This window comes from Aphelocoma coerulescens, chromosome 3 (assembly GCF_041296385.1).
Source record: "Aphelocoma coerulescens isolate FSJ_1873_10779 chromosome 3, UR_Acoe_1.0, whole genome shotgun sequence".
NCBI classification, from domain to species: Eukaryota; Metazoa; Chordata; class Aves; order Passeriformes; family Corvidae; genus Aphelocoma; species Aphelocoma coerulescens.
In genome coordinates this window covers 89418095-89435400 of record NC_091016.1, presented here as the reverse complement: position 1 = coordinate 89435400, position 17306 = coordinate 89418095, and positions in this window count along the sequence as shown.

The following is a 17306-nucleotide window of genomic DNA, read 5'->3' as shown; positions in this document are numbered from 1 at the left end:
TACCCACAGCTGGCAAAAAATAGAGCTTTCTGCAGTTTTTCACTCTATACATACAGTCTAAGGATATTGTTCCACAGTGAACGTAACAGTGGGTTTTAGGAAGAGCTTCTGTACTGTGAAGGTGGTGGGACACTGGAACAGGTTGCCCAGAGAAGTTGTGGATGCCTTATCCCTGGAAGTGTTCAGGACCAGGTTGGATGGTGCTCCAAGCAACCTGGGCTAGTGGAAGGTGTCCCTGCCTGGGGCAGGGGGGGTTTCAACTGGATTATCTTTAATGTTCCTTCCAGTGCAATCATATTATGATTCACCTTATTCCACCACAGCTTTAGCCACTGGAAGTTGTACAGCTGCACCTCGTAAAGTGACTTAGTCTCCATCTGAATCTGCCTCCTGTACTGCTGTGGAAGTGTTAGTGAAAGAAAGGCTTAGTGAAAGGTACCTGGGCTACAGTGAGGATAGCAGGAGCACTACAGCCTTGGTGATGTTTGAACTGATGGGAAACCACATCCTAAATTCTCATTTATGGAGGTTCTCACTTATTGTTTATAAATAGGTTTTTTTGTCTGCCTGTATCAATCAACTTCATTGAGGAAATAAGGGAAAAAACAAGGAAGGATGAAGAAAAGCTGAAAAAAATATTTGGTGTTTTGACAAGTTATTAACAGTATGACAAAAACCAATGTTCCACAAGATGGACTCTTTTTAGGAGGGTTTAACTGTTGGGAACAGATAAGGGAAATCTAGACTAGTGAGTTGTAAGGTGCTAAAATATTTGGCAATTTTATTCCTGAAAGTATTGAAATTTATACTACCAGGAAAACTAAACAGCTGACAGATTTTAAACAAGTTTTCTTCTGCAGTCCATGGCAGCAGATGACACTCTTCTCTCTGCTTCTCTTCTTATAGATCCCTTTTTACCTGTTTGAAATCTTGAGTGTGAGCTGCAGTTGGCCCCTTTTCCGCTGTAGAGGCATGAGGAAAGAGGTCTACAATGCTGCCTTTTTGTGAGCGCCTCCCACCGGCAACTGTTTCAGCTGCTGTTTCTGCAGGAGAGAGAGTGAGAAGCTGTAAGCATCCGGGAAGAGCTGCTAGTGCTTCAGGGACTGCTGAACAGCCAAACTTGGGCACAGACAAGTGGTTTATGCTGTTTTTATCTTTCCATCTGACCTCTTCAAAAGGCCCCAAAACTAATGTTGGCCACATGGCACTGAAAACGTTGACCCACCCTTCCTAAGTGACATCAGGGTTAAAGATAAGCGAAGTAATCACAGCCATTAATCACTACTCAATTAGCCCTAAAGAAAGAAGGCATTTCCTTACCATTCCTTTACTAAATAATTCCATATTTCTACCAGCGCCTGTGGAGGGCTTTTACTGCATGTTATTAAAGACTGGACTTTCTTTTTGGAGAAAAAAGACTCACAAGTCAGAAGTACATGACATAAAATATGCATGGATACTATTTCAGTTTGCATTTGATAATAAGAAGCCTATAAGTACTGAGGTGAGTAAGGGCTGTCCAGGGCTGCAGGGTGCTGCTCTGTAGTGTGAGCTTCGCAGGTGAAACACGGGTGAGCACCCACTGCGGGGAGCTTTGCACCGTGCAGTGCTACTGCACCCTGGCTTTTGGAATTTGGCAGAGGAAACTCCTCATCTCTCTGTTAGATTGGAGGCTACAGGTTTATAGCAGTGCCTGAATGCGTGTTGTACGCAAACCTTTTATCCCCAAAGAAAAGAGTCTTGTATTTCTCAGCATCACTCAAGGCTGCTAGCACTGGACAAGCTTGTGGGCCAAGTGAAGCATGCTTTTAACTATAGGTAGGCAACAATTACAAGTCTGAAAGAAGTTAACCAAACCAAAGTAAAAATGTACACCACAAACACAGATTATTTTTTTAAGTAAGGTTCTTTCTTTTGCCTTTCTTTCCCCTCCTTCAGGCTTCCACATTTTTAACCGATATCCCAGGTGTCTGGATGAGGGTGCAAGCTGTACAGCAAGACCTGATCCTCTACTGCCACTCCCCAGAGAGATCTTAAGGCTGCTCTGAACCATAAGCCTGGTTGCCATAAAGTGTTAGTTTATAGATGACTCGCTTCTGAATGTAACTCACCACATGGCTGCACATTCGTGTGCGGTCAGCACTGGCAGCAGGGAGTGCTGGTTATGAGATAACAGGGATGTACTGGATTGACTCTCTTGTGTTGGCCCACACAAATGTACGTCAGCCTGAAAGTCTGGTGGTGCAACTACCTCCATTGCTTTTCAGGTCTAGGCAACCCTCTCCAAGTTCTCTTTTCTTGTCTTAAATAATTTCTTTCTTGTTCTTTCTCTTTATTTCTATCTCCCCCCACTTCCTTTCTGTTCCTATTTTAGGTCTGACTTCCTGGATTTTCTCCAATAAGATTGCAGCTTTGATGACTCACATTTCTTGGTTTGGTTTGGGGTTTTTACCAGTGCGTCCTTTGGGATGCTGAGTTCCCTTCCCTCTCACCTTCCCAGCAGGAAGTCTATTGTATGTAGCTTTAATTTCTTCCTTTTCAGAACAGATAGTACTCATTGTAAACTCCTGAGCTGACTTTGCCATATTTCACATTACGTATCATAAAATACTTGAGTTGGGAAACAATTTAGCTTATGAATGTGACCCTGTTTTTAGTGTTTTGCAGATGCCAGAATTTTTTTTTTAAACTTCTCAATTCTCTATCTTTGATTTTTTTTAGTCACTTCAGTGTCACAGAAAGACTAGCACTTTTTTTTTTTAATAATAAGTGAGATCATAAAAACATTATTAACAGCTGTACAGAGTCAGATCAAAGGTCTACCAACCCCCACTACCCACTAGTATCCTGCTTCCAAATGTAGTCAAAAGTAAATGCCTAGGGAGGGGAGTAGGGATAGAACAAGCATGTCTTTCCCCGAGTATTTGCCCAGCCTCTGTGCGTGAGAATGTAACAATCCTCCATTAATTTCCTACCCATAAATTTGTTCAGTCTTCCCCAGAGCCTTTAGAAAATTTTAGTATCCCCAATAACAATGGCAAGGAATGCCAGAGCTTAGTTAGTGTTACAGGAAAACACATCTCCTTTAATTCGCTTTCTATCTACTTTCTGTTTGCTTTTTGCACAGTTCTAGAAGAAGCAGTGGGCAATCCTTCCCTCCACGGTCATCCCCTCATTGAGCCCCCACCCCCCAGTCTCTTCTTCAGGCTGAGAAAACTTAATTAATTTAATCATTCCTCATAGGGGAATCAGCTCCTACCTCTGACCGTACTCTCATTGATCTTCTTTCAACTTCTTTTGCTTTCTTTTTGAGGTGGGACTCCCAGAGTACAGAATGTGTTCAGGAAGCAGGTATGACATGGGCTTATGCAGAGGTCCCATGATGTTCCCCGCTTCCTTTTTTTTGTTCCTTAGCACTTCCCAGACTTTGGTGTCCTTTTCTGGCTGTCGCTGTGCATGGAGCTGACATTTCCACAGAACTGTCTGTCATAACTGCAGGATCTCACATCTGAGCAATAAAGGCCAGAGCTCATAATTTTGCATTTGCTGTTGTTTTTGCTTTCCTTGGTAAGCAGTGCTTTGTATCAATCTATGCTGAATTTCATGTGTTGTTGTTGTACTCACTCAGCCTTTTTAAGCTCCTGCAGCTACTTTTGTATCAGCAGTGAGTGAGTACTAGTTTTTTTACCCCTCTGCATACCACCTATTTCAGATCAGTTCAGTAAGTTTGCCAGTACAGGTCATGCAGATTTCTGTGGTAGTTTTTTTCTGCTGTGAAAATTAACTGTTTGCTTCTACCTTCTGTTTCCTGTCTTTTACCTTTCATCACACATCTGCTTACTTTGCCTAAAATCATTTGCTAAGAGGCTTTAGAGAACCCATGCACTAGATCAATTCATCACATGCTTGATGATAAGTATGATATGAGTTTACCAAATGTTCTGACCATTGCCCTGCAGATCATAATTATCTAGATACACACTACTTTTTATAATATGCTTTTTGCTTATTTCCCTTGAATAGATATGAGGCTTAGTGGGCTTTAGTTTCCTGGATTTCAGTAGAACCTGTTCAAAACATTGTAATTCTGTTTGCTACTTGCCCCTCTTCAGCACCAGAGCAATTCAAGGAGGAGGTCACATACCACAATTAGAAGTTCACGTGTTTCACTAGCCTTCTCTAAAGCATCATTTGTCTTGTTGAAATTGCAGCATCTTCAAGAAGTTGGAAGCAACTTCCCTCATGAAAGCCTCAAAAGTGGTGTGGTGCAGGGAATGTCCCCAGATTTTTCACACTGAACATAGGAGCAAAAAATGAATGCAATTATGTATCTTAATTTTCTCTGAACAGACTTCCTCACGGGGGTCAGATTCATTAATTTGAAAAGGGATATATTATTAGTTTTGATGACTAAACAGTGTTACTCTGACATGTAATGTAATCTCCCTTTTGCCCTTTTACAAGCCTAGAATGGTGATTTTGTTTCCTCAAGACAGTGTTCTCAGTTTGTCTTCATATCACTTGTGAGGATCTAATGCTCCTTGATGGTTCTGTTAATTTTGTTTTTAACAAGCATCTTCAATTTTAAGTATCTGCCCTTTCTGAAGTTGAGTATGGCTGTGGCGGATATTTGGGGTTGCTGCTGAGAAGTTAATCTAAAAGTACAATGGTTGCTTTTACTGACACACTTGGTTTAGTGCCATTATCTAATCAGTTTATATGGCTAAAATTACCAGTAAAGCATAACTAAGCTTTATGCAAGAAAAACCCTCAAACCCTCTTTACTTGGTTACCTAAAAGAAGAGATAAAGTTGGTGTATTAAGGCAGGCAAACTAATTAATATTAATATTTTTAAGTTAAATTAGTTAGTTTTTCCTCTGTTTACAAAGGTAGTTCTGTGTGCTGTCTCAGGAGCACATCATTGTAACTATTTTATTGTTTAACAGAAGCATTCATTATCCTGAACTACCGCAGCAGAATGCCCAAAAATACTTAAGGGAAATATCAGTCTGAGTCTTTGTTAGTGGTTGGGAACAGCATCTTTCTCTCAGTGTTTAAATCTCTTCTATGTTATTCCACATAAACAACATATTACTGGAAGATAATGTTTTATTTAACTGCTATATAATTGCTACTTATCTTACTGCCTTTTCTCACCCTTAAGTGGTGAGATGGGTGAATTTGGGTGAGACAAAAGCATTGAAGTGGCAAGATGGGAGAAGAGCAACCTGCTTTTTAATGTTCTTGTCACAGTTGTATGACCCAGCTGTTTATTACTATCACTTCCAATCACTTCATTAATTAATGAGGCATAGGGGAAATAAGGCTTTTCTGTCGTATTTATACAGCCTTGGCAAATTGAGTGTCAAATCCACTTTTAAATAGGAAATATATCTTCATGTTCCTTAAACAAGAGGCCGCCTCTGGCTCTTGGAGAACACAAGGCTGCTGAGCTGTTTGATTATTTTTACCAGAACTATTCTTAATATTGCCATCTTTCAGAACGTTTCTTACAATTGTGTCTTATTTCTTACAATATCCTAAAATCACACTCTACAGAATCAGGAAAAATAGCATGTACTTGTTGGGGTCCCTCCCCCCTGCCATGTGGTCCTGGGAGAGGGGCCCTGGGGGGAGACATGGGGTTTCCCTGCCCCTGGTCAGCCTCGTTCCCCATTGGTTGTTTTGTGTTCCCCGGCACGGGCAAGGACCCTCAGGTCCCATGATTGCCTCAGTTCCTCGGCAGATCCTGGCCATGCGGCTGGAGAAATAAACATCTCTGAAAATATCTATCAAGAATCAGTCCATAGATATTTCTTTTCCACGGGCCTCCTTGTTTGATACATGTGTTGCAGTATCCCCATGGTAACAAATAGTGGATGATGCAAGCAGAACAATCCCCTATCCCTCAGGACAGAGACTGATTTGTGAGTAAACTCTGGATTTCTCTACTTGTTTTTGCTTTGCTGTTCCATCTCTAAACTATGGAGGAACCATGGAAAGACTCTTGGCTCTCAGAGCCGCATATGGACATTTATCTTAAACTTGAAAAGATTCTTGAACAACGATTTGTAAATTTTAGCTTAATTCAAGCTCAAAAGGAACTGAAACATTTCCTTTCATGGTCATTTAAGAACTTTTTTCTATGTTTCTTGGGATTTGATTCTTACCAAAGATTTTTGGAAGATCGTTTGGACACAGTTAATTTCTGAGTCAAAATATACGCCGATGGAAGAATATTTTTGTGAATATTATTTAATTACCGAGACTCTTGAGCAATGTCACCTGTGTCCTGGTGAAGAGAAGCCTGCCTCAGAGACCGTGAGGCCTTGCCCACGTGGGCCGAGCGCTCTCCAAGCAGCAGCGAGGCAGTTCCCGTGCGCAGGCGGAGTGATGCGAGCTGCCGTGTCGGCGGCGGAGCGAGGCGCAGCGGGAGCGGCGCGACCCGGCGGTGCCCGCCCGGCCCCACACAGCGTGTGGTGGAGCGAGCCCACCACGAGAGGGGCGGCGCGCGGGCAGTGGTCGGCGGCAGTGGCAGCAGAGTGGAGCCGTGCCCAGCCAAAACGTGCACTGGAGCAGGGCGTGGGGGTTCGTTGCTCAGGGGCCTGGCCGAGACGTGGGCGCGGCCCCAGGCAGCGGCAGCTCAGCTGAGAGCAGAGGAGGCGGCGTGCAGGGAGCTGAGCAACGCGGCCCGGCCCGGCCCATGCGGCCCCGAATGCGACCCCGGGAAGAGCGCGCAGGCACGAGCAGCCCCGACGGCCCCGGCAGCACTGACAGCTCCAATGCAGGAGCGACCGAAAGTGAAAGAGAAAGCAAAAATGCAGCGAGACAGAAAACAGCAGGCACTCAGAAAAAGGGAAAAATCACTGTAGCTAAGGTTTTAGGAATAGTAAAATGGTACAATGTTAAACGAAATTATGGTTTTATAACAAGATGTGACAAGCAAGAAGACATATTCCTTCATAGAACTGCTATTAAAAAGAATAACCCTGAAAAATGCATCCCAAGCTTGGGAGATAGAGAGATGGTGGAGTTCAAAATTGTGCAAGGTAGAAAAGGGTTACAAGCATCAGAGGTCACTGGGCCTGATGGTGTTTCTGTAAAAGGTAGTATATATGCTAAAAATCATAGTCATGTTAGACAATATTTCCATTATAAGCCCCCCCTACAGTCTCCCTCTCCTAATCCCACCTTTCCCTTTTATCCTATTACCCCCATTGTATTCCCAATCCATTTTTTCACCGCTGGTTTCCCTCACAAAACCATGCCTTTGCCAATTGTTTCCCCAAAAATCCCTTTCCAATGCTGAGTGGGGGATGAAGAGGGAGAGGGAAGAAATTAACTATTTTTGTTTAGTGTTCCAGCAGGTACAAATAGAGGAAGCCCTCTCCTGCCTCAGTTTCCCCACAAAGCATGCCCGGAGAGTTCTGTCTCCCTTCTGTCAGCCTTAAGATGTTCCAGAGAATCTGTTTGGACATTTAAAGACTCAGGAGGGTGGCTTGTTTTGTTTTGAAACTGTCCCTGTTATGTTTATCCAGTTGTTTTCAATGTTAAGTTTTAAATCTCTTTTTGTTAAAAATAAATGGGTGAAATGTCGGGGTCTCCTTCTCCCCGCCATGTAGCCCTGGGAGAGGGGCCCTGGGGGGAGACACGGGGTTTCCCTGCCCCTGGTCAGCCTCGTTCCCCATTGGTTGTTTTGTGTTCCCTGCGCGGGCAAGGACCCTCGGTCCCGTGATTGAGCAGTTCCTCAGCAGAGCCCCGGCCATGCGGCTGGAGAAATAAACATCTCTGAAACATCTAGCAAGAATCAGTCCATAGATATTTCTTTCCACGGGCCTCGTTGTTTGATACATCATGTTGCAGTTTCCCCACTGTAACATGTACTCACTTTGCTTTTTTTAATATGAAATACCATGTGAACTATTATAATGAAATAGAAGTTGTAAAACTACATTCCAGTATCTGGAATTGAATCTGGATATGATAAGTACAGAACTCTGGGTAAGAAAGGCAATCCCTTTAGAGTGGATATTTCTCAGACACTTCTTCAACAGCTTGGAATGTTTCATACGATAAAATAATAAAATCGAATAGGCATACATATTATTTTACCCATTGTATTCCTATTAAAACAAATACATTTTTTTAAAAATTAAAAGATGTAGGAAAATGTAACTACCTTTGCTACAGTGCCAATATATTAATTTTAATAGATGTAATTATACATAAGGTCTTCACCTAGGATGGCACAGAAGTCTTTCCATCTATGAAATTTGCACAGACGCAGGTACTTCTCAAATCTTTTATTGTAGAATTTTGTTTCCGTGTTCTCTTGCTCTTAAAAGTTAGCAGGTTTTGTGAGTGTGTCTTTCTCTCAGCAGCTCAGATTTTCTCATACAGGGAGAGATCAAACAGCACTTTCTATAGCTGTGTTTTAACTTTACAATTACGTAGAACTTAGCAGCTCCTGCTGAAAGGGATAACCTTGTTCTTCCCTCCTCCCCTGTAACTACTACAGGCTACTACATGCTGCCACAAGCAACTAGCTGGTGCAATAGAAAACATTTTTAAATTTTTCTTCCCCTTTAGTTTTCTAGCAAATCAGCCACCTGAGCTGACTTACATTGTGACCATCTAACCACTAGATTTAACAGAAGGGAAGTGGTGAAAACAAAAACTCTGGGCTGGGGTATTGTTGAGCAGGGTTACGTCCCCTGACAGCATCTAATACTCAGGCTGCTGTAAATACGATGTGAAATCTCATGCTTGATCTCTCCAAAATGCAGTGTAGCCCCCATTTTATTATGCTAAATGCAAGGATTCAACCATTAAAATAAACAATATTTGATGTTTAAGAAGTCTGTTTTTCTACTGTTTGCTGATATTTACTCTCAAACTGTGAAGAAGAAATGATCTCTATCTAAACACAAATTAAAGGAACAATTTATATTCAGAGCAATAAAACTTATGACTTGTCCTACTAATGAACAACACAATTGTGATGCTCTGCCCTAGGATATGTAAGATTATTGTGTTCCGTGTTTGAAGGTGGAAGTCTGTATTTGTAAAGAACAGAAAGAGGCAGGCAGCACAGTTAATCCTATAACCATGATAATATTCATTAAAACCCAAATAAGCCATTTCATCTGTGTAAGTAATTTTTTAACTTTAAGAGAAAGTGAACTAACACTGATAACTTCTTAGGAGGGAACTCGTAACATTGCAAGCTTTTACCATGTACCCAAGCACACATGCCCTGTCCTGGTATTCTTGACTGGAGTGGGTAACAGATGTCCTGATACCAGAGAGGCTGCATCCCTCTGTCATGGAAGTGTTCATACAAGGTGGCTTCTGCTGAAGGCCCTCCTATGATCTAACCTGCTTTGCCTGGTCATGTTCTCTTGGATATTCACCGAAACTCAGAGGAACTCACCCAGACTCTCAGGGCAACAGAGGGGCAGACCTGAGAGTTTCAGAACTTGCAGTCTCCCTCTGTGGGCTCAACGGCCGAGAGCAGAGTAAGACAAGGCCATCCTGTGTTTTGGTCCTCAGTTTTACATATGCTGTGTAGGAAAATTATGGGACAAGGCTGCCACTCCTTGTCAGCACTGGGAACATGCTCTCCTTGGCTACAGAATACGCTACAGAATAGGCAGATGATTTCTTCATGCACTTCATGTGACGTGGAGCAATTGGTCTGCCAGAGGTAATGAGCACACACTGTTTCTAAACACAGGGCCTTTTCAGATCAGAGAAATTGTGGTCTGAAGCTTGAGTTGGGGCCCTATTACAGACATGAATCCTCTGGTGCTCCTTAATCTCCAACTGCTGCCAGAGTCTCAGAGTGTAATCCCATCAGCATCCTTTGTGATCCCTAAGATAGGCCCTCTTGGGAGCCAGGAATGGATGACCAGGAAGTTCTCTATTTCTTCTCAAAAAAGCAGTTCTGGGGGACTTTTCAGAGATGGCAGTAATCAGATCTGAGTGTATCCCTCCAGGGAATAGCAGCTGACTCTCAGCTTCCTCTGGAGTAACTCCTAGCTGGAAGCCTGTGGTGGTGTTGTGCAAGATACAAAAACATCTGGCCACTACCTGTTCTTGGGTGAGGCAAGCAGCCCACTGCCCACGGGCAGCCTGGTGTTGCATAGGGGAACTTACAATGCCAGATGGGGCTGAAGAAGCTGCTGAGTGGCCCTGGAAGCTGCACGCCCTGTGAAAACCATTAATACTTGCTGTAATGCAGCTGACTGTTCTCACAGGAGCTGCCACAGTTGCCATAATTACCATGTGACCCTGTCTGGTGTCAGTTGCCCTGTTAATTTATATCTTTCATTTCTCTTGAAGAAATTCAATTTATTGGCATGTTTAAGCAGTTTTTATGGACTGCAGTGCGAGTTTGTGACACAGCTTGATTGTAGGGTTTGTCTATTACATGCAAGTAAGGAATAAACTAAGATAGCTTTAGCATAATTAATACATATACTAGAACTGTCATGGAGTTTGAAAATCTTACCCAGCCTACCAGACTGGTTGTAGGCAGAAGCAGACTAAGAGGTTATCCATGTCCTCTCCTTTTGGGAATCATGTGGGTCCAGCTCCATGAGTCCCTCTCCTGCTGTCCCCCTACTTTGAGTTACCACAGACCTTGCTAGGATCTGCAGTAACTTGATCTTAATTTATACCTGCATTTCTGCAACAAAGGCGGGACTTGCCTTGCAGGCACTGAGAGGGAACATCACGTAGAGAGGGAGCCAGTGGCTCTTGCCCGTGTTTCTCCTCATGCTGCGTAGGATGGGGCCATGGGCCTGTGCAAAGCCAGGGATTGCTGAAGGTTGCAGCAGAAGAGCTGGTGAAAGAGAAATGTGCTGCAGGATACTGCGTGACAAAACAAGAGGCTGAAACCTTGTTTGAGCTAGTAAGCAATTGGTTTTGCAATGCTGATCAGGTGTGTACACCTGACCTGCAGCCAGTCTGGAGATGCTTGGTACAGGAATGGATGAATTTTCCCCACTTAGTGATTTTGAATGGGATGACCATTAAGCTCATTCCTCTGTAAACACAAGAGGGCACTCCCGCCTCACTCCTCAGTGGTTTGCAGCACACGGAAGTTTTTAATGGAATGACACAGATCTGCAGCGAATCCTTTGAACATGCTTTGATAACACAACACTATGCACTTCTAAGCATTCATAGACCATGCACTTACAGGCCATATTTAAGAAATGTGGTTTGATACTTTCTCTAAATTAGCATGCATGAAGAAATGACTGAATTTAATCCTGATCTCGATGAAATAAAACCAAAATTTATATGTCCTTTTAACTGGAATCACACTGAAGCTGGGGGACTACAGACTACTTGTTGTGATTTTGGGTACATTATCACATGGAAACAAAGATTACCTCTTTTGTCTACAGTAAAAAATTCACTAACAGGAACTACAGAGAGGGGTAATGAGATTTAAAGCTGTTACACTTGCCAACATTCACATCTTAAAGCAGCATGTCGGGGATCCATTTGTGCAGGCTTTTCTTGCCGACTCATTCTTGTCTGCCTAATGTGTTATGCTATCAGTGCTTTGTACACTCTAGTCAGTTACACAAGAAAAAATTTAAGCTTACTCAAGGGCCTCTCGGCTGTACAGGTCAGAGTCTCACTTGATCACTCAGAAAGATTTTAACAACTTTTAATATTGTTCAGTACAGTAGAAGAAAAGCTAGGCTTGTAAAGGAGAACTTTGTCCATTTTGAAATACAAAGGAATTCCACAACTAATTACTCTTTAAAGGTAAATATAAATCTACAAACCCTGAAGTCCACTGTACCAATTATCTCAGTTTAAATGTTTACAGTTCCTTCATTTGGAAAGAGTTATCTGGTATTGTCTTAAGCTTTTCCATGGGGAAAAAAATTTAAACTGCACATTTAGCCTCTTCACATTCTTTCTGCAATGTGTTTTTCCATCCTATTTTGTGTAAATGGGATGCGCTTTTCATTGTCCCTTAATGGTCCCCTCCCTGTGAAGTCTATTCTAGCCTCTGTTTCCCATACAAGATGGAAAATGTCAGGCAGTGGAAGAAGGAGTGGGGTGGGAGGAGAGAAGCCTTCCAGTCCCCCGTGGGAAATGACAAATTTGTGTACATGAGTCTTGTCCAGATACCAGCTTGGTGATCTTCCCCTGCACTTCTTACCCCTTCTTCTTACCCTCATGCTTCTTTTGGTCATTACAAGCTTCACCACCAATTTCTTAAACAACACGTCCTTTGGCCAGGAGGTCTGATGTCCCTCTTTCAGAACATTTTTGATTTGAGATGCTGAAAACAAGAAACAGAAGAAGGATCAGCACTATCTGGTACAGCACTCTGGGGGAATATTTGAGGGACTAGAAGTGTGAATTGCTAGGATAAGAATTATGTAGAGTGCTGGCATTAAAGGCATGTGAGTATGGGCTGTGGAGCTTGCATTGCATTTTATCTTCATGACACTACTTCTTTATTTTATGGCTCAGCAGACCCATAAGCTCATGCCTGACTGCTTCATAAAGTAGACTACTAAGTATGGTTTGAAAAGATTAAAACCAAAGTGTTTGTAAAGCAACTTCATAGAAAATTATTTATTCTAACTGAATTTTCAGTTAGCAGTTGCCTCTTCAAAGAAATCTGGTTTAAAATAATGTGCATTTTGCTTGAAACAAATGAAGCCATGACAGATCCTTTTGGGTTAAGGTGCTCATTTCATTGTCAAGCATGATCTTCTCCTTAGAAATAGTAAATGATTTGTAAGTATGGATGTTTCTGAAACAATGGTCATAAAAGTTGACTTTTAGCTATGTTAATGAACAGAATTGAAGAGGCTGGCTGCTCTACAGAAGGCTTCCTCTGCGAGCACCAGGAAATTGCTCCTCCAAGAAGGGTCGATAGTGATTATTAAAATAGAAGAAATCAATTTGAAATGCTAGTGACTCTGTCATAGGTTTTTTCCTTTTCCTAGAAATGGTCCTATTCTTATGTTTGACAAAGTTAGAACAGGAGGAGGAACTCATGAAAAGTAATATAATTTGAAAATATACTGTGACTATGAATTTGGCTATGAGAAATTCTTGTAATTAATGATGTAATTTATTATTTATAATTTTAATTTTCTATTCCTATTTATTTATAATTGAATTATGAGGCCTGTATTTCCCAACCTCCACTGCAGACAAACCCATTCCCCAGTCCTTTCCTCCTCTCTTAGGAGGTGCTCTGGCCAAAGGTGTGTTGGTGCAGTGATAACTGATGGGTGTTACAACCACAAATGCTGTGTGGAAGCTTTTCTACCCTGTCTTTGAGCTTTATATGGAAAACTTTGCATTTTGTGCAGGCAGCTCCTGGTGCACAGGGCATGCTGCAGTGCACAGGGAGAATCCTGTGGCACTGCAGGCAGCATGGGGATGTGCTGAGGCCAGTGCTGTCTGGGGTTAGCCAGTCTTGGCCATGTAGGCTCAGTAACCTCCATTTGTCAACTACTCTTTAGCAATAAAGAGTTAAACTTCTCTGTATGGTTAGACTTGAGTTTTGGATGCTTAAAAAGTGTGGGAAACAATTGCCAAGGAGAGAACTTGTTAAAGGCCTTACATCAGAAATGTTTGTTTAAATCACATTCTGAAGTAAAATGACAAAAATGGCTTGCTTATAGCATTGGTGGATGGTAGTTTTAAAAGGTCCTGAAGGTAGATCCTGACAGGGATAAGTCAAGATGTCCTGAATCTCATCCATGCTTGAAAACATGAGTCAAATTTAATTCCAGACTCTTGGATGACTGCCTGGTTGGAGAAACCTACCACAGTTAGTGACAGAGCAACTGCCCTGATGGAAACCATCCAGCAGGAAAAAGAAGACTGAGACAGATTGCTTTGAAACAGTACACAGATAATGCAGAGTATTAGTGTACGTGACTGGCTGTACAGAAATTCAAGGAGTGATGCAAGGAGGAAAATCAGCAAGGAGGAAAATCAGCAAGAAGAATTATGTAGGAGATCATGAAGCAATGGCTGTAGACAAAACCTGCCACAATAATTCTTGTTAATTAAATGTAAACTTGCTTCATGTTATTTGTGAGGTATGAGAATGGGACAGAAAGATAAGACACAGAATTGTTCCAGTTTACAGTTATAATAACTCAGCATCTACTGACATCAGAAGTCCTCCAACTGACTTTACTAGACCTTTAGTCAAAACTTATGTCACTGAGAAATACCAGAATGGAGACAACAGAACAATTTGGGTGAGCATCTTAAAATTAAGACACAATGCTCTAGCCATCTGCTGCTGGCGATCACCAGCAAAGGAAAAGCTCCTGAAAAGCTCCTGAAATTCCAAACAAAGCATCCCCAAAATGCTGCTGAGCAGAAATTTCTCTTGAAAAATAGGACTATACAATGTCATGGGTGCCAAAGCAGCATTCAGAAACAGAAATATAAAAGTGTTTGCATTGCTAAGTTGTATATTGGTGCAATGACCACAAAGCTGTGCCTTGTTTCACAGTCTCTTTGTGAAGCTGCAGTTTAAGAGTGAGGCTACGGCTTAAAATAATTTGGTCTTAACATCAAGGATGTACAATTATGAGGCCTCTATACCATTATTCTAATGAGAGATCAACTTGTTTAGTGGAATATTTAAACATTGGCTTCTAACATTCATGGGCATGATCCATGGTACATCCAGCATCCTTATGCAGTGCTCCAGAGATAAGCAAAGCAAGATTCCCAACGCTGCAGTTTGGGCTATGATGGCTAGGGAGCAGGTAATGGCAGCTCAGAGTTATTAATTAACATGCCTGGACATGACACAATTATTAATCTGAGTGCATAATTTCTGTTTTGGCAAAACAACAGTAACCAGGGCACTATGAGAGGGAAAGGGTTGAGTCATCTGAGGGCAGTAACAGTCACAAGTTTGCATACATTTTGCCATTTTAGCTGAACATTTTTAAAGACTTTTTGAATGCCTGAATCAAAACAGAAAACCTGTAGTTTTGAATCCCTAATGTCAAAGAAATTAGTTATGTAGTGTTATTCAAACCCCCTCCCCCCACACACACCTCCTCCTTACTTCCTTAGATCTGTGCAAGGCACTGAGGATTCCCACAAGGAATTAAAATGTTCAGAGGTGCTTTGTTTGTGCTCAGTGAATGTGAAAGCAATGAGGATGAATCCACTCTGTGGTCCTGCAGGAGCACTGACTAGGAGACCAGAAACCTGCCCTTTGTGTCTGGCTGTAAATTCAAACATGATTCAAAGAACACAGTGAATTTTTAGAAAGTAGAATTGCAAGTAAAATTTCCTGCTGTACACGAACAAAAGGATTTTTAGTAGATCTTACACCTGTCATAAATTCATTGTCATTAATCTCAATGAATCTGTGCTGATTAACACTCAATGCAAATCTGACTGTCCTCTTTTGTTCTGCCTCTCAGGAAGGGATTCCCTGTGGAGACACCCTGGCTTGCCCTAGAAGCCCCTGTGTGGCTGCAGATGAGTGGTGATCCCATCACAGTTGTTCTCTAAATGGTGGGAATTGCTGGATATGGTATCAGCAGGCATGGAGCAAGTGAGTTACTTCCAGAGAAGAAGTTAAATGCTGGTGATTTGATCTGTTCACTAGAGAAGGAAGATTTTTTTTTTTTTTCCAGAGGAAGGGGGATAAAAACCAGGGTTAGGGATGTACAGATCTAGGAATGAAAGCCTTGTCCTTGCCGTGCAGGTTTGCTGTTCTCGGATAGCAGACCATGGTCTTTGTGTTGAATCTGCAAGGCAGTGTGACTGAGGTTTGTCAGACTTGCTCTGTCTGAGGTTTTCTTGACATGCCTGTGTCTTGGTTTCACTTAGTCAAGCTGTGACAGCAGTTTCTCTAACTGACCAGGTGTCTGTGGTTAATTTGTTTTGCTTTTGTTTGTGTGGTACAACCATGGTTCTGTATAGATATTTTAGCAGACAGTTATTCTATGTGTGGAATGAGATATTTATGGCTCTAACACAGTGATGTAGTGTAGAGAAATACAGCCCTGGAGTGATAACATCGGCCTTCAGATATGGAAAATGGGACTCAGCACAGAGGAATGCATGCAAGGAATGATAAGAGATAGGGGCCTGTTCTGGCACTGTAAACCCCATGACTATGAACAGTTCTATGGCTGCCAGATAAGGAAGTGCAGATCTGGACAAAACTAGTTGCAGGGTAACAAATAGCATAAATAAACATAATTTTTTGCTGTGAAATGTCTGTCTGAGGTGCAGGGAGTCTCTCACAGTACTCTGAACTTCATCAGTGCAGAACTACCCTAGAAATGATAGGATAGCTGCACAGCCCACCTCCATGGACCTTCAGTCAGACAAGTGGAGTAGATATCTGCAAGGAGGGAGCCCAGTTTTCCTGTGACTGACAGACTTAGAGGAAAAATCTCAACATCTCAAGGTCACTTCACATTTTCTGTGAAGATATGCAAAAATAAGGGCACGCTACCTTTAGCACTGGCATAACACTGTAGGATGTAGCATAGTATTTATGCTTTTGTCACCAGAAGAACACAGCTGGTGTTCAGAAGTTGAAAAGAAAACACTTAAAATAATATATATAATAATAAATTGACATTTATTCTGTATAAGTGTATGCATAGGTTTTCAAGATATAATGTACTGTTTCTTATATGATTCCATAGATTGTTTACAAAATACTCTGCAAACATCTTTTCCTATCAGTCCTTCAACATGTGTTTCAAAGGTGTTTTTGTAAATGAATATTCTGTTATTGCTCTTCCTGATTTCCTGCAGTGAAAGGGAAAGATGATGAAGTGGGGTTTATCTCTGACATCTCTGACAAGAGATTTACTCTGCCCATCTAAAAATGTCCAGTACCCATGAGCTACTGCTGCTGGCTGGTTTGTTAGTCTGTGTGATTTACAGCAGACCCACTGTACCACAGTAACAAATGTGTATTGTCCCTTTCAAGACCTGTTCTCTCATGCTGTTGATAAACAGTCTCCCTGGGTTGGACCATCGTCCAAAAAAAGAGGAATGATACGTAAAACAACCCTCAGATCTTGATTTCTCATTTAATTGCATTTCATGTTGCTCTAAGAGTGTCCTCTCACTGTAGTATTATCCTTAAATGGATGTCAGGAAAAGGCTGGCATGTAGTTAATTTGTGTAGGTGGTTTTCTTTTCACAGATATATTACTGTCATGCCTGGTAGTGCAGCAATGTGTATTTGCTTCAAGCAAGCAGGCCAACTTACTCTTGTGGTTGGCACAGGGGGAGATTCTTCATC